This window comes from Anthonomus grandis, chromosome 6 (assembly GCF_022605725.1).
Source record: "Anthonomus grandis grandis chromosome 6, icAntGran1.3, whole genome shotgun sequence".
Lineage (NCBI taxonomy): Eukaryota > Metazoa > Arthropoda > Insecta > Coleoptera > Curculionidae > Anthonomus > Anthonomus grandis.
The window spans coordinates 15,931,593-15,951,032 of NC_065551.1; the positions used below are offsets into that span (position 1 = coordinate 15,931,593).

Here is a 19,440-nt window from a genome sequence, read left to right on the forward strand (position 1 = left end):
ACATATTAGTTAGTTGCGAGCCTATAGTTGAGTCTGCAGGAGCAATAATTTCACATGCTTTTTAAAACTATTTAATGTAAAATATTTTATTGTATTTGGAAGGTCATTCCAAATCTTACACGCCCTGTATGTAAATGATTTTTGAAAGTTTGTCGTCCGATGAAGAGGAACTCTATATAAATTAATGTTTCTAGTTTCATGAACAGTGTGATACTTCGGTTTCCCAGTTTTGATTATTCTGTAGACAAAGCAGTACATAATATGAAGCTTTCTTCTATTATCCTTGGTTAAAATTTTGTTATTATTTAGATGTGGAGTTATATGATCTCTATTGGGGATGTTAAAAGAGAATCTCATGCATGTGTTTTGTAATTTCTAACTTTTTTTTATATAAACTTGTTATAGAGTCGGAGTATACCACATCTCCATAATCAAATAATGATAAAATTAGATAGAAATCACAAAGGAAGTATTTAATTTTTAAAGGTTTTTTAGGTGATATACATTTTTTAGGCGATAGTAAGCTGCTTTTAATTTATTGTTGATATGCGTATCAAATTTTGCTGCTTCGTCAATAATTATGCCCAGATTTTTTACTTCCGATTTAAAAAGAATGGGTTCGTTATTTAAGATAATTGACATATTATTTTTGAGGTCCCACCTGACTTGTTTACTTTGGCTTATAAGAATTGCCTGGGATTTCGCAGCATTGATGTTAAGATTATGATCATTGGCATAATTAAATATTCTCGTTAAATCTTGATTTATTTTAAGATTGTGAGAAGTCTGTCAGATCTTCACGGTTAATTGACATACGAAGTGGCGAATCGTCTGCATATTGATGTAATGTGCTATAAAAAAACAGCTATAGACAGTAGTGTGCTATAAAAAAAGCTATGCATGGCTGCTACATAAATAGAAAATAAAAGTGGAGATAGAATTGATCCTTGGAACACGCCTTTTGTTATTGGTTACCCCGGATTCGGTTGCAATTGACACGCAACACGCTCTATTAAGCAAGAAATTTAAAAAAAAGTTTAATACGGTTTTGGAAAAATTATAGTACTGCAGTTTTGCAAGCATCATTTTATGATACAAGGAGTCAAATGCTTTGCTAAAGTCTAGCATTGTAAGAAGTGTCGATGACTTTTCGAGCATACGTTAAAAGACAACTATGCCCAGCCAATGAGAGCATTCCGGCACCACGGGGGTGTGGCTTGCGTACCGCCAAAATTCAAAATACGAATTTTTCAATACATATAGTTGAACAGCAAGATTTAGCATCTCTTACCTATATAATCGCTAATATAGATATTTGTTTTGTTAGGCATTTATATTTTAGATGGAAAAAGAAATGCCATATGAATATAAAAGACGCTCAATAAAGAAATATTTGTAGCTGTTATAAATTAGTAAATTAATGATTTTTTTAGATATATTTACTGCGTGATCAAGATTTTTATGAAATTAGGTAATTTATAAATAGTTGCCAAATTTGATTTTTATAGATATCTATGTAGTACCTTATTTCATTTCATATCTCTATTGCTATAATAATGAAATCATTTTATTATGATAGCGATAGAGGTATGAAGGCAATATCCATTATTACTGGAGATAGTTGTTGGATGGGGTCAGAAATTAAAAAAAAAATAAAAACCAGTCATCCTCAGGACACTAAGTACTTTTAGGGTTCTTTTTCTTTAGTTGAAGTTTAAACGTGGGTAATAGGGAACGGAGTACGGTAGAGCTGCTGCATTACTTAGTAAATAAGTACAAGTGCATGAGTGAGAACGGTATATACAAAACACATTAAACCATCCAAAAATTATGATATTATTATTAATGATAATACTTCAAAATTTGTATTTTTTGTTTGGTATTTTAGCTTGTCTTAAAGATGTTTTTATGGTATTATATTAAAATTTAGTGTGAAAAAACCTTTTACATGTCATATTCCTATGATAGGTATACCTATAATTTCATAATATAATAATTGTCAATGAACGTTTAAAATTTATTTAAATAGCCAATTATAAATTACTTAGGAAATTAAAATATGTCGATCAGAGAATATCAAGTGGATATATGATAAAGATTTCTAGGCGATGAATGTATGTGAATTTTCAAAAAAAAGCATATGAATAACATATAAACTTTTATTTAACAACAATTAAAATCAAAATATATATTACAAATAATCCTAAAAAATATGTGTGTTTATTTTAATTTTTGTATAACTGTTTAGGCATTGTTTTGATAAAACCCCATAGCATCATCATAGTCGCCATAAGAAGTAAATATTCCATAAATATTTTGAGGCAGCTTACTTGCTGAATAGTTTCCAAAGACAATTTGAAAATTATTTAAATAATTGTGATGACAGTAATATTACTTTGAAATGAAAAAATTCCCATTATATTTATCAAATATCTTAATGCCGACTAGCTTACTGAAATGTTTTAAATATTAGCAAATATACTTTAAATTTTATAATAACATGTTTTATATTAATAGTTTTTAAAATAAACTATACTATGGACTCTATATTATATTAAGATTGGTAAAAATGTATTATATTAACTAATAACAACAACTTAAAACTAAAATGGTAGAGAAGAAACTAAATCCATCATGCTTGGTCTGTAGACTAGCACTTCTTTAGCTAGCATTGTCATCTCTGCTGGTCACAAACAGCCCAACCTTCCATTCAACAGATTTTTTTTGTAGTATCATAAAAGAAAAAAATAACTTTTCTTTATACATTTTCATAAATAAATATATTCACAGAGGGTCTGTCCCTCATCATTCCATCTCCGTTTTGAAGCAATTCAGTTAGGTTTTCGGCGCTCTAAAAGTATTATACTTATATAGCAATCCAAATTTAAGTACATTTAAAAATTTAAATAGAAAATAAGTAAAATACCAATAAGCTAAAATAGTCTCAAGATAAAATATAGGTACACATATATAGATAGAAACCAAACACCGAGGCTCTTTTGGTCACTTTTTGGTCAAAAATTGGTCAGAAAATCAGTTATGTCTTTCATTGATGGATCAACCCCCACATACATGAGCACTTTTATTATTTACATCATTATTAAAACACCCAAAACTCTTTAATTTATTATGAGTATTATTGTAATCTTTATACACTTACACATACCAATTGATTTGAAAACAAAGCATAATTTTTCCTTTGGCCATTTTTTCCTTTCCCATTAATTCTTAAAGCAGTGGCTACCATATCATAATGGTCTCTTTTCTTGTCAACATTATATTTCCTTATCAAATATGCCACGTTACCTCTTGTTACCAAGTTTGGCCTTTCTATTGTGTCATCTCTTTTTACATGAGATATTGAATCCTAAAAGTAAACAACAAAATATACAATTATGTCTGATGACTAAAAGTTTATACTACTTTTAATGTCGCTCCTGTTATAATTGTATAATATATGTTCTTCTCCATTCTTAAATTTATTTCGGATCTGACAATCAGAATCAATCTCCCCCTTTGTGCCCTCCAATATTATTCAAAATACCTAAAATGTAAAAATGATTGTTCAATCATTCTTTGTGAATACCAAGCAAATGTTTGTTTAAACTATTAATATAAGAAATTACCTGGGTACTGTTGGTATACATTAGACATGTAATGTGTTTCTTGTATTCCTGGCCAACAAATTCTTGGTGAAACTTCTTAAGATGTCTGTTTCTCATCGATATGCTTGAAAATTCCTTCTCACAGACTTTGCAGATTGCATACATGTTGACTAGAAAATACATAATTCAGCTAAAAAAATTATATCTTACTTTAGTGCCATAATTATCGTAAACAGATTCTGTAGCAGCTAAAAAAGAAATTATACAGTAAAAAAATTACTGGAAAATTTATTAGAAATTTATTAGAAAGTCAAACACTAAAGTGTTTAACTCAAAATTAGCGTAGAACCGAATATTATAGATAAGGGAGTCAACACCAAACACTATGATTGTTCAAAATAGTCGCAAAATCGATATAATAATAATTATCGATGATAATTAAATCATTCAGGAAGCAAAACAAATAAAATCTGCAATCTAGGTTAGGGAAAACAAAACAAAAGTAATATGTGATTCGCGCGCGAAATTTCACGGACGTATTTGTCATTTAACGTATGCTGACTTTTCGTCCTCATTATGTTTAATGTCGTTAAGGACCAAATACGATGACGTACTAAACTGCTTTCTAAAGCCCGACTGACAGCTTGGAATTATTTAAAATTTTTCTGAGAAGTCACTAATTTGTTCGGAGATGAATTTTTCAATAACTTTTGACATATCCAGTAGTATGAATCGGCCTAACTATGCTCTTCTTCCAGATATCTAGAAATACACCCTGCAATAAACATGTATTTATTATATTTGCTAAAGGACCTATGTATGGAAGGCATATTTCAAGATCTCTACCAGAAATTCCATCCTCCCCGTTAGCTTCTGTATTTATTTGGTTTTTGAGTCTTTCAATCGTATCCAAGTTTATACAGTAGTGGAAAAATGTAGAGCAACATTTAATAAGTTGCTAAAATAAAATATTAGATGATGACTTTTAGCATAAAATTTCTGTAGATAAAAACATATGGTACTTATAAATGGTTTGCCAATAAAAACTGTTAATTCTTACCTCGTTTTACCAAGGGACACAAAAAAGAATACTTCAGAGTGGAAAAAAGTAAAGCAACATTTTTGAAATATTGCTCAAATCATGCAAAATATTTTACTTAGTGTTAGTTTAAACTGAAAAAGCAGATTGCTATTGCAAAGACATTTAGGTTACATAGATCTATCGTGTCTCATATAATTAAGCAGTTTCATATAAATAGCGATTTATCTGTTAAGAAAAAGTCAGGGAGACGTAGAAAAACCACTCCATATACCGATAAACAAATTATCAAAATTGCTAAAAATGGGTCTTTTCAGGGATCCAATAAGATAAAGCACCGCATATACGAAGAGCTTAGAGTAAACGTGACTTCGAGGACGGTGAGAAACAGACTATTGGAGGCCAAGTTATTTGCCAGAAAATCTGCCAAAAAACCGCTACTGTCAGAAAAAAATAGATGTTCTCGTTTAAGTTTTGCCAAAACTCATCTATATTATACAGAGCATGGTTGGAAAAAGGTAATCTGGAGCGATGAATCCAAGTTTTGTTTGTTCAAAAGTGATGGAATTGTGTATGTTAGACGCCCTGTCCATGAAAGACTCAACCCCAAGTATACCTGTCCAACAGTGAAACATGGTGGTGGAGCAGTAATGGTTTGGGGATGCTTTTCGGGCTTTGGTATGGGCCCACTGTATAAAATAGAAGGTATAATGGATCGGTTTCAATATAAGGACATATTACAGAGCCAAATGATTCTATATGCTGATGATACTATGCCTTTAAGACATTTATTTTAACAGGACAACGATCCCAAGCATTCTTCTCGGTTCGTAAAAGCTTGGTTCAGAAAAGAAGACATTAATGTAATGGAATGGCCTTCACAATCCCCTGATCTCAATCCAATTGAGAATCCGTGGGATATTTTAGATTCCAAAATCGGAGGAAAATCTTATAAAAATCAGCAAGAATTGTTTGAAGCATTGAAGGAAGCATGGGTGAATATGGATCCAGGGATTATTTCTAAGCTAATAAGATCTATGCCAAAACGTTGTGAAGATGTAATTAAGAATAACGGGTACTTTACAAAATATTAACTTATGTTTTTTTTTATCTATTAGAAATGAAATAAAAACGAATATTAAAAAATGTTGCTTTACTTTTTTCCACCTAAAAAATATTTTTTTAATACAAAAATACTAAGGACAAGGAAACATGTTTTTTTTTTCTTAATATTAAATTGCTTGTGTAATAATAAATTACTGGAATTAATTTTACTTCTCGTTTACATTCACTGCTTGAAAAAATAAAGTATTTTCAAATGTTGCTCTACTTTTTTCCACTACTGTATAAAAAACTTCGACCTGTATTATCATGTTTATTAGAAAGATATAAAAATATTTTCTCATCAGATGTCGTGGCCCCAATATGTATACTTCATAAAAAATATTTATTTATTTCAGAAGGGTTTTTAAGATGAGGTGGCAGATCGTGATTAATATTTTTATTAGTTAATTTTAATTTTTTAGCTGTTTGCCAAAATTCTTTTCCTTTCTTTAAAAAAAGTAGGTTGAAATAAGCGGTCTACTCTTTTAATATTGCATGTTTAGTATAATTTCTGAATTCTTGGTAATACTGCAGTTTGAGTTGAGTTATATTCTTATTGTAGACTCGTCTTGCTTTATCGCGAAATTTCATTAACAGCCTAATATTTTAAGTAATCCAAGGGGTTTCATTAATTAACTCTCTCCTTAATTCGTTTGATTTCTAACAAAGCATGTTTATTTATCAAATTGTTAATATGTGTGTTAAGCAGTTCAATCTTATCATTAATATTTGGTGTTCTGTATATTTATTTCCACGGTATAGTTATTGCATCTTAATTAAATTTATTTAGATCAATATCATTATAATTTCTAAGATATGTCAATCCAGGCTTTCAGTTTGGGCAGGTTAATAGTTACATAAGTTAAGTTATGATCTGTTATTTCTTCACAAATTTTGACAAAGATACTATTTATGACTTCTAGATTCGAGCTTGTAATTATTAGATCTATTAGGGTTGCATAGTGATTATTATTCCTAGAAGGCCTATCAATTAGTTGAATGAGACTTAAGTCTAAATTTGAAGTGTGTACTGAATTTTGTAAGAGATTAATGTTTAGGTCTCCAGTGATAATGATATTTTCGTATAGTGGAGTTAATATAGTTAGTAAGTCTTGTAGTTTATGATTAAATTGCATAATATTATTTGATGGAGCGAGAAGTATTTTCTTGAGCAAAGCACAAACTCAATGAACATAAATTCGAACAAATTTTCAGAATCAAACTGAAGACATATTTTATTGAATGTTAGTTCTTTTTTTATGTACATTGCAATTCTATCACTTCTTGTTTGCCTGTCATTTCTGATAAATGTATATCCTGGAATTATAAAAGCATTTGAAGGTTGATCTGGTGAGAGCCATGTCTCTGATAGTGCCAATATATCAAATTTGTAGTGTTCAACATGGGAAGTAAACTCATAAAAACCGATATTTACAGATCTTATGTTTAAGTGTTCGACGGAAAATTGTTTTGGTACTTCGCATTCGTCTATGTCAGGTTTATCCACCATTTTGGGAATTAAAAAAGAACTGCCATTACGCCAATCATCCTCATAGCGCGCTCTGCCCCAAAACTCAGCAGAACCACCATATATTTGAAAATCGTTAAATGTGAGAATAATAAACTCCTACAGCACCCATTCGCACTGTTATCTCTCCGTTTCAGGGTCATAGTCCCAGACAAATGAACAAAAAAAAAATAGACAAAAAAAAAAAAAACTTACATAAAAAAAATAAGGAAAAAAAGCGCTATTTGGAAACAAAGCTCAAAAAAATTCCATATTACTGAAGTTCCATGACCTAATATATCTACCACCTAATATACCAAACACTATCCCCAGTGTACTTATATAAAATGGAAATTTTAATTTCTGTAATTAGGCGCATAGGAATTGTTAAATGTTACATAATAATTTGTGTAATCCCATCTTAAAGATAATATTTCATTATCCTACTTACAGTTGGCTTATAGTCCCTATTTGCCTAATGAAATCTTTTGACTGACCGATCTCGCTATAGCAAATTGAGGTCCCTCTCCTCAGATACCCTATGCACTACATCGCCGATTTTCATATAGATGTTTCCATTTAACATCCACACTTGTTTACTACAACATTTTTGCAGGGCACATTCAAACAAAGCAAGCCGGTGTTTTGTAAGGTCTTCTTTTATTTGCACGGCACTTTTAACTAATTTTCGAGCCTTTAATATGTTTGATCGCACGGATTCCGTCGAAAAATGTACTAGTACAGCATCGGGTTTATCGCTTGGGTTTTTGGGTTTAACGCCGTGGCATTTTTTATATCACCGGGATTTACATATGTTAGGACGCTTGTGACTTCGGCTTGAATATCCTCGTCTTTTTTGGCCGGTAGGCCAAAAATACGTAGATTTGAGTTGCGTAAGACCTGCTCTTGCATTTCAGAACACTTTTTAACCTCGTTAGTCTCTCGGCTTAGAGCTTCCACTTGGTTTTGTAGGTTAGCGATTTCTCGGGTATGAGTTTTGAACTTTTCCTCTATTTGCTTCCCTAGCATTACGGCTACCTTGTTGACCTCCTTTACTACTGTACTATTCTAGATAAAAAGTATATCCTGTAGATACCTTTCATTTAGAGTATTTAAGATAAGAGATTTGATTTCTCTTAGGTCGGCTGAACTAATACCCATAATGGCTGAATGACAGTTGATATTCAGTTGATATGGCAAGAAAGAAGAAGAAATAAAAAAAGAAAAAACCCCAGTTACCAATTTTTAAAGTGATATGTCGCACAATATTAAAAAAATTAAATAAAATGGATTCTTATTTATTAAATTTAACACCCTCTAGTGGTTAGAAAAAAATTTATATGGACGATGCTAAACATGATTAATATATTTTAAAACATAAAGAATTGATTTATTGGTTGTTTGATTGAAAATACGTGGAAGATTGAATGCAAATTATTATTTAAACCATTTTTTGAGTAGTCTAGACCAAGATCAACAAAATGCTTAAAATATCTGAAAGAAAGGAAAAATTTGTATTCCAGGCAAGACTTTTTCAGCTTATTCTTTTCCAACTACCTGAAAAGAGCAATATAATAAAAAGAAATAAAATAAAATTATAATTTCTAAAGGAATAAAAAATATGTATATCAAGTATTTTTGCAATTCAATTTAAATACAAGAAAAAGTCAAATTTGGAATGTACAATTTTAATATATATATACTAATCATATTACAACGACTCATTCAAAAAAAAAATGGATGCATAACTATTCAGTAAATGATTCGCAACTTTTATTCCTTTATAGGCAATCTAAATTACGTAATGTAAAATTCAAAACAGCTGATATAATATGTAATATATATCCACAGTGGGACAATTGAAGGTATTGTCTAGCTGACGTGAAGTTATTTATGGCAGAACGCTCTTAGTAGATATGAACATTGAGGCGGGCCTTGTTAATATCTAGGTATAGACAGCTGATAGATATATGGTCTCTCGCATAGGCATGATAGATATAGGCTATATAGAGGTGCATTTAAAGGATTTTAAATATATTCGGAATAACTTATTATACGCTTTGTAATATGACGAAATGACAAGAACAGGAACAATCGGGGAAACGTTTATTTCCATATTATTTGTTATGCATATCGCGGTTCCCTAGCTGGATCCAATTCCCCAATCATATGGTAATAATTTAAAACCGCGACACGGATATTTCGGTGACGGAACACCGACGGCCGCGCCATAAATATAAATTGCGACCCCGACAAATCGATGGATTTGGAGCAAATAGCCGGGGATAGAACCCGGAATTATCTATGCCATAGATGGTAAGTTTTGGTTTTCGCCAGCGGGATCGTTTTAAGATGAAAATGTCTTTTTTATATGCAGAGCGTCTTATAAATCTCAAAACAAACTGACTACGGTAATATAGTAAGGGAGCTGGCGACAGATTCGATTTCCAAATTTCATTATACTTCATATTCTGAAGTATTATTTTGCCTAAAATTGACAATAAGAAAAATTGAGTCTACATCTGAGGAGGTGTGCAACCCTTCTCCAGGGTGAGTTTTGTTTTTTGAATGCGGGAATAATTTGATTATCGGTCTTGCACAACATATTACTCATTTGATTGTAATTTTCTTTTTGCATAAGTATAGTTTAAACCTTTAAATATATAAAACCACAAGTCTTGCATTTATATCAATCGGCAAAGTGAGTCTTGCAGGCATTCAAAAAGCTACGTATGCCACATACAACCAATCGCTCGATCACCAATATTAAGTTAAAAAGTTTGCAGTATATGTGCCATGAAATATATAACCCTCTAATATTTCGATAAAGTAAACTTTAATAATTAAAAATTATTTCGTTTATTACAAGAGCTAAATTTTCCAGAACTTGTTGCAATAACTGAAAATTGGTTAAATATAAATGAGCTAATGTTTGATTAAAATTATACTATAGTAACTAGGTTAAATAGAAAAAATGTATCTCATGGAGGTACTATGATACGGTCTAGTAACAATGACTTCTCGATGATAACGACATTTGCTAATTTATTATCTGCAAAAATATTTTAACTTGTCCGAAAAATGTGTCCAATATGATTAAATTTCCAATGTACTACTCCTATATAGGGTGATTGATGGTTGATGGTAACTTAGACGTTTACAGAGAACGGAAAATGGATTTTTTTTTGAAAATTTGGCATCGTAGATTTTAGCTGGTGATCTAACGATTAAAAATTTAAGTGATCTAACGATTTTTAGCGATACAGCGTTGCCGCTTATACCAAAAAGTAGTAGCAACTTTCTTATTTTACCCTGTATATTATTTTTATTTTCTGATCCCCTATTGCTTTATGATTATTTTTGTATAAGGTGTTCCTATTAGTGGTCTTTAGTGGTTTTCGAGAAATTAATTATTTTCTTCATCTTTTGTCCAAAACATAGCTCTAAATAAATTTTTATTACTACGGCAATGGTACGCGCAGAAAATTGAAATTATAAACGTAATTTACGGAAGTATTGTACATTAGTTTTCACTACAAAAATTTGTTCTACGTTATACAGGGTTGCTCAAAATTAGTGGCTTTACCGCTAGATACAAAAATTGTCATATGTGTATTATTTTAAATGAAACACATTGTATATTATAACATATTCTAAAAGGAAATTGAAATCCCTTTCTAACGAGATATCATCTTCCTACATCTAAGTAGTTCGGTTTCTGAAATAAAAGCAAGTTTCTGTAAAAATCAGAATATTTCGACATATTTGCTTTAGGTGGCCATGAAAGGTCATGACGCAGCAATGCTATGCTTTTGAAGTTTGACAATTATATTTAGTTAAGTAATAGTAAATACGCTTGGTTTTTTTTTTAAATAGTGTCCTTCACGCATATCCACAAGCTTCCATCCGGAGTGCAGCAGATGATTTAGGCCTAACTTATTATTCTGTGTAAAAAATTCTGGACGACAATAATATGCATCTCTTTAAATTAAACTAAAATACTAAAAGTACATCAGCTGAAACTGGATGATTACCAACGTCGCGTTCGATATTGTGAGACACTTCTGACACGCACTCAAGAGAATCTAAAATTTCTATGGAAAAAAAAAATAAATGGACAGATGAAGCAACGTTTTCTAGAGAAGGTATTTTTAATAGAAGAAATCGACAATTTTGGGCTAATCAAAATCTACATGCGGTTAAGGAAATGGAATTTCAAGAAAAATTTAGTTTTAATGTTTTTTTGTTTACTAAAAGACAATCAAATAGCTTTTTTCATTTTCGACGGGTCATTTAAACTCCCATAAATACCTTCAGATTTTGTGCTCAGTAGTAGATTTTCTGGAAAATTTAACGCTTGAAGATTATCGCACTTGCTGGTTCCAATTGGATGGGGCATCCACTCATTGCACTGAGAAGGTGACACGTGAGTTATTTGAGAAATTCGATGACCGCCGGTTTAGGCCTTTGGGACCATGGGATTGGCCTGCAAGACCACCTGATCTTACACCACTTGATTTTTACTTTTAAGGTAATTTGAAGCAAATAGTATACAAGACATCGGTAAACAATAAACAGTAAACAGTAAACATAAACTACGTCAACGACTTATTAATTGCATTCGTCAATAATATCCTTCTGAAATAAAAGCAGCGACAACACATGCTGTGCAACGCAGGATCTTGAAGTGCTTAGAAGTCAATGGCAATCATTTTGAAAATTGAATGTAAATTACTTATAATCTAATAACTAATTAAATTATTCTTAAGTTATGAAACAAATTGTATAAAGTTATTTGGTATTTGCACAAATTCTTTTATTTATTTTTTGTAAATTAGGGCACATTTCCTTGAACTTTTAGCATGTTCTTGCTACAATTTTGTCACATTGTCCATGAATAATAAATAGATTCATCAAAATTTCATTTGAATAACTATTTATTTCCATTTCAATTAATTTTTAGATAACTGTTTTAAAGAAAGACTCACGTGAATTACTATTATTGATCAACTAAATATCAAACGTCAATAGCATAGCATTGGCTATGCTATTTGTCTTGCAAATAAGTCAAAATATTTCGATTTTTACAGAAACTTGCTTTTATTTCAGAAACCGAACTACTTAGATATAGGAACATGATACCTCGTTAGAAAGGGATTTCAATTTCCTTTTAGAATATGTGATATTTATGTGTACAGGTGTTTCATTAAAAAAAAATGCATTTTGCACAATTTTTGTATCTAGCGGTAAAATTACTAATTTTTACAATATTTCCGTAAATTACGCTCATAATTTCAATTTTCCTCGCATTCCAGTGACGTAGTAATAAAAATTTATTTGGAGCTATGTTTTGGTCAAAAAATAATTAATTTCTCGAAAACCACTAAAAATAGGTATAGGAACACCTTATACAAAAATAATCATAAAGCGATCACGGATCAGAAAATAAAATAATATACTATACTCTATTTCCTTTTTGGTGAGAGCACAGTGCCTCATTATTTATGCAGAAGTAGCATAAATATAGGGTGAGTCTTCCATTTTTCTACATGTAACAAAATGAAAAACAAGGCCGTTTTTACCAATTTTAAGTGGACAAGTCCTGTATGGTCTCAAAAACAATAGGTCGTAAAATTCGGAACAATGGTTTCGAGTTCATTTTTATGACAAACGGGTTGCCAGTGTCGTCCCGACTATGGATATTGATTTTAATTTTTAAGTTAAATAATTATCTGTTATGAAAAATTTATAAATAATGTTGGATTTTATCTATTATCTATTAGATAAAGATTTTTAGAAAAAGTATGGTTGGTAGTTAAAACCTATATTTATTAAATTAACAAGAAACATTTTTTAAAAGCGGAAAACCCTCATTATAAAACTATGGCAAATAAAATGAAATATAAAAATTTGAATAATACCGCAATTTGATTGTTTTTTAAATGTTTAAAAAATTATTGTAAAATTTCATTTTTTTAATACCAAGCAATAAAAAATGCAACTCTTCAAACATATCTTGTCATTTATAAGAAAGGTACATAAATATAAGGATCTTTTAATTTATTAACCATATTACAATAAAAATATTTCCGAAATATACAAAAAAAAATCAATTTATAAATCACACGTTTCATTAGTCTCATCGCTTTCATCCGAATCAGACATTCTCACTGTTATAACTAAGGGTTCGACAGTTTCTTCTAGAAGATTATCGAGGGTCTACATCTTTTCTTCTTCTTTTATAGCATGATTCACAGCATTGCTCCAGTTTTCTTGGGTAAGGTTATCCACTGCTGCTTTCAGAAGTTCTCTCACATCTTTTAATTTAAAGGTTTTATTATTTCTAGCCACAAATCCTTTTACTTAAGCCCAAATTAACTCTATAGGATTTAATTCACAATGGTAAGGTGGCAAACGAAGTACAGTTATATTGTGTTGTTTTGCCATTTCGTCAACAACGTGTCTTTTATATTTTGATTTATTTTCTGTAACTATTGTCAGAAGCTCTGCTTTTACCGCGTCATCTCCAAAACGTATTTCTTTTTCGGTAAGCCAGTTTTTTTATTTCCCCTTTTCACCAGCAGGATGATGGTAATTTTTTTATTAATCTTGAACAGTAGCTGGCATTGTCTATAACAATAATTGAATTTTCGGGAATTGACTTGATCATTTCGGAAAAATAATCTTCAAAAACATCATCGTTCATTTCTTCGTGGTAATCCTTAGTTGACTTCGATTCGAATTCAAACAGACCGCCATTTAAAAATCCTTTATAGCTCCCAATATATGTAATTATTAATCTGTGGCCCTTACCAGAAGGAGACTTCAAGCCAGTCGATAAACCTTCTAAAAAAGCCTGACGGGAGCTTCCAACATTTTTATCCTGCCAGCACTTGCTCACGGTGTGTCCTCCGTTAAGCCAGGTTTCATCCAAATAATAAATGTTTCTTCCTTCCTTTCGATACTCCTTAATTTGCCTTAAATACTTTCTTCTCCAACAGACTATTTCTTCTTTATCTATTAAAATAGATTTTCTATTTTGCTTTTGCCAAGAAAAATGTAATTCGTGTAAAATTTTCCATAATTTTTTTCTTCCCATTTCTGGTACATTTTCGTCTTCTTTTATAAGTCTCAAAATTTAGTCGATAGTTGGAATTTCATTCTTAAAATAAAATAAATGTACTGTCCTTCTGATGATATGCTTTGTTGTCTCATCAACTGCTATCGGCTTCCTACCGGCAGTTTTCTTTACACTCTTCTTAGACAAGTTCTCATGGTTTTCACTTTTTCTGTCACTAAGAAGTCTGTAAATTGTTGCTTTACTTATGCCTGTCATATTGGCACATGTAGAAACTAGATTTCTAACAGTACTTAGAGGCATTTGATGTACAAGTGCATCATGTACGTTTAGTACTATAGTCCTTGCTTTAAAATCTAAAACACCTTTGCACACTACGGGGCTAAACTTTGATATTCTTACAACAAAAAATGCGCAACAATACTGAAAAATAAATTAAGTTTTTAGGATATATCTACATTATATACCATAAAATATAACTACCTGTTTGGATTTAAGATTGCACAATTTAGGTACCTATAATACTTATACCTCCATATTTACCTACCTAGACAATATCTACTTATAAGGGTTAAAAAGAACTTGTTCATTAGGTACTTAAGTAATTCAAAGCATTTATGGCTAAAATTGGCCTATTTCTTGCACTATTAAATAAACCCAACAAATGAAAACATGCAGGTCTTAATGTACTTGAAAAGTGGGACGCCAATGGTTTACGACCGTTTTATGGCTATCGACCCTTTCGTGTGCTCCTACGGATTAAGAAATGGACTATAGAGTATTCTATTTAAAATAACAAAATTGCTACTACTTTTTGGTATAAGCGGCAACGCTGCATCGCTAAAATATTATTAATTGTTAGATCACTAGCTAAAACCCATGATGCTAAATTTTCAAAAAAAATTTATTTTCCATTCTCCGTAAACGTCTAAGGTACCATCAACCATCAATCACCCTATATATTGTCTGCATTTCCAGAACACCTGATGCTGATGTACATGAATTCTGTCAAAAATTACGGAGCTTGCTAGAATCCCTACCTTTAAAAGTAAATTAATATTACGTCAAAAGTCAAAAATACTTTTTTTAATCTTTTTAATTTCTACACAAGCGATACCAAATGCTTGTGTAGAAATAGCAAAAAACCATGAGAACAATTTTTTGCTTTAAAGATATGTTTTTTGCCTTTAGAATAAGATATATCTATTTCTATTTTTTATTTTTAATTAAAATCTAACACCAATAAGTAAATATGACAACAGAGAATTGGTGAATATGTTTATAAGCAAAACACCCTATTGCCCCTAAGCACATATTGAACTCAAACAAAGTTCTTGTTTACTGATTTTAGTCTTTCATTATTCTAAGAAATTAATATCGTAATCGTAATCGAAAATAAATCGTAAAGAAAATAATTTATTGTCTTTTTTAACGTCAGGAGTAATTTTTAATATGTTCATGTCACGATTCATTTGCTGTTGATTTTACCAACTATATAGACCATAGTATCATTAGAAAATAAACTAATGTTTGATTTTTAAGCCACCGTAACGATATCTTTATATATAATGCAATTTATTATTGATTGACCTAGAACAGTTTCTTGGGGCTCACCGACATGGACATTTACAGTTTCAAACATAGGATTATTAACCTTCTCACGTTGCAACCAATTACATAAATAAAGCTTATACTATTTTAAAACGTTACGCTTAATTCCTTTGTGCTCTAACTTACCTAATAAGATATTTCTATCAATATTTTGAAATACGTTCTTAAAATACAAAAACATAGCTAACACATAATTCTCAGAGATAATTGCCTTTGAAAAATTATCACAGATACCCAAAACAACAGATTTATAGGAGTGTCGTACCCCAAAGCCAGATTGATTAGGAACACTATTTTCATAGAACTGGTGTAATTGCTCTTTTACACATACTTCTAAGACCTTTTCATATATCGAAACAGTATTGATATTGGCAAAACTCATTACATAACTTAGAATCTAGCACCTTTGGGTCAAAAATTACTGTTGGTACGTTCCAGGTCTAACAACCGATTTTTAGCAACATAAAAGACACCAGAAAGAATCTGTTTGGAGATGTTTGGAGATCTTCTTCCCCGCATACATTTTTTAGGTCATTAACTACTTGTCTCAACTTAGCTTAGCTTAGACATTGTTTTAAAACTCGGGACACTATTAGTTGAGGTTGTTCTTCTTGGGGTACTGGTAACGATATGTGGTTGTTGCATATTTTAAAGAAGCTCATTGTGACTATCTGAAAATTGATTAAATCGTTGTACAGTTGTTGTCTCGTCAGAATTAATCCATGTTTCAAAAAAAATGTTATTCGGTATGGCTTGAGTTTTACCTTCCAAAAGAGATTTTCCAAACTCCTTGAGATTCATAATTTTACTCATGATAGCTTTTCGCTTTGCTTTATAATGTCCATATGTTTTCATTTTTATCTAAAATGGCTCTTTTTAGACACATTTTGTTTTAGCTCACTGCAATAGATAAAATGAAAGCTTTTTCTTATGAATTGAGATCTCAAATTTTAAAGTTTCTGTATTTACTAACAATATGGTATTACAGGTGATCTTAGTTATAATATTTCATATATCTCTTAAGAGTTGTTATATTTGGAGTTGCTATATTTTATTGATCATAGGTAATGAAATGGTTACTGATTTTTAGTGTTAAATAAATTTTATAAAGCAAATTTGTGACACTACATAGTCAATAAGTGTCTAGCACTACTACAGTACCTACCACTATTCTTATAGACGTTTTTACAGTTTGTGCAGATCCACTGGAAAATATGAGATATTTCATCTTATAGACATAAAATGGGTTTTTAAGTAAATCGACATTAAAATCATCCAAAATATTAAAATAGCTCACCTGATCTAGGTAATCTTCGAAAACCTGAATATAGATAGGAAACATCTTGCTTTTGTGGAGCATGATATAATGCAAAACACAAATACTTTACACCAAACAAAGCCACTTCCAGGGACAACAACCAAACAATTTTCAATATAATGCATATTTCCTAACTTGCACCAGATATCATTTCTTACAAAAGCAATTACTCTTCCTCTTCTATTATTTTCTATTCTACACTGTTCTATTTTATACCCATCAATATTAAGTTCACGGAGTTCAGTATTTTCTAAGACATGGAATTTACCGAAGAACACGATCTTCAGTTGCCAGTTCTTTAATAGCATAATTATACCATCCTTATTATTTAAAAAGTCCTGGGAGTTTAAATAGACAATGCTAGAGTTGTATATAATAGTTGAATTTAATCGCTATTCACTAAATTTAATTCGTTGGAAGACCTCAGTCTTTTTATATAACTAAATAATGGCTTTATTTGTACTTTTGAATAGTGTACATAGGCGAAGTCTAGTCAAAGGCTAATCTACTTAACTTATTTAACAAATTTAGATAGCACAACAGAAAGAAAAAAAAGAAAATTAACATTTATACTGGTAACACTAATAGTAATATAAAAATAAACAGATATACACCCATTGGTCCAAAAATCAAAAATTATAAAAATAAAAAATACCTACTGACAATTTAGCTATTCTGTTTAGTTAAAAAATGCAGCTTTAGTTTTTTCTTAAAGCTCGCCACTGACATTTATTTTATAGGATTCGGAACAAGGTCATTGTAAATTGCCACAGAATTTACCATGACCTTGACAAAAGAAGGCTGTTTGATATCTGGGACTTGACAACTTATTTATAAATCTTAAATTTGCTTTATGTATATTTTTCCTAAAAATAAGTTTTTCGCGGAGATAGGGAGGAGTAGACGACGCTAGCAGTCTATGCACAAAACCGCCAATTGCAAAGATAATTGATTTTCCACTCGCAACCAACCAAGTTCACATAGCCTTGCAGAGACACAATCATACTTTCTCATTCCATAAATAAATCTGCAGCATTGATGTTGTAGCTTTTGCAAACAGTACGCAGTGATTTTGTCTAAACATGGAAAATAAACAATATTGCAGTAATTCATAATATGTAGTACTAAAGACTCGCACAGTTTTTTCCTTACTTTAAAATTCATTATATTTCTGTTTGCATACAATGGCTTTGAAGAATAGTATAACTTTTTAATGACATCAGAAAAGTGTAACTTAAAGCGCAATTCATCATTTAAAAGCAATCCAAGATTTTTTTCACAATTAACCATACTTAGTTGACTACTCCCACAAAAAGTTTTAAACCGTCCAATGCAAATCTTTTTTTGTTCTTAGAAGTAAAGCACATAACACAATACTTTGAAGAATTGAGTCTTTAATTATTTTGAGAGGCAAACAAGAAAATTCTAGAAAGATCGTCGTTTATTTTATTTGAAGCCTCTATTACAGATTTAGCTTTAAAAGAATGACAAACTTGTGTATCATCTGCAAACCTCTGGATTCCTGGACCCATGGAGGTCCCAAAACAGATCCCGGAGGTACTCCAGACGTTATATATTTGGTATTTGAAAAAATTTGATCTTCCAAGACCACCATTTGCTTTCTGTTGGATAAGTAGTATCTAAAAAACATTTGAGAAACATTATTAAAGCCATAATAAGCCAATTTTGCTAAAAGCAAATGATGATCCAAGGTGTTAAATGCTTTGGAAAAGTCAAGCATTATAAGTGCTGTGGAGTCACCTTTATCCATTGCAGAAAATATCTCTTGGGTAACGTTTAGTAAGACAGATGTCGTGCTATGTTGTTTTCTAGACCCAGATTACTTAAGTTGAATAATATTATTGGAGGTGAGAAAGTGATAAATTTGTGGCTGTATAAACTTTTCCAAAACTTTAAAGATGACTCAGATAATTGAAATTGGTCTGAGGTCGCAGAAATTGGATTATTAATTTTAGCCACAGGTGTTAAGAGAGAAATTTTCCACATACCAGAGAAATACTCAGTTTTTAGGCAACATTTCATACTATGCGTATTATGTGGTAGCTTTAGAATACAGTGTTGCAACATACTGACGCTGATATTGAATCACAATCGTGTGCATTTGATTTTAGGTTTAGGAATATTATAGAAACTTCCTCAACTTTGGCTAATCGAAAT

The 19,440-nt window shown here is 30.8% G+C and overlaps 1 protein-coding gene and 1 long non-coding RNA gene across 2 annotated transcripts in view; one reads left to right on the forward strand and one right to left on the reverse strand.

Annotated features, from left to right (window-relative positions):
• Nucleotides 1-19,440, forward strand: part of LOC126737676 (acid sphingomyelinase-like phosphodiesterase 3a) — a 335,578-nt gene that overhangs the window by 302,118 nt on the left and 14,020 nt on the right. The gene's annotated exons all lie outside the window — the stretch shown is intronic.
• On the reverse strand, nucleotides 2,562-3,776 carry LOC126737686 (uncharacterized). The gene is made up of 4 exons (XR_007661077.1): nucleotides 3,627-3,776; nucleotides 3,424-3,544; nucleotides 3,167-3,367; nucleotides 2,562-2,851 (listed from the first exon to the last, which is right to left on the reverse strand). It is a non-coding gene; the product is annotated as an uncharacterized LOC126737686 (long non-coding RNA).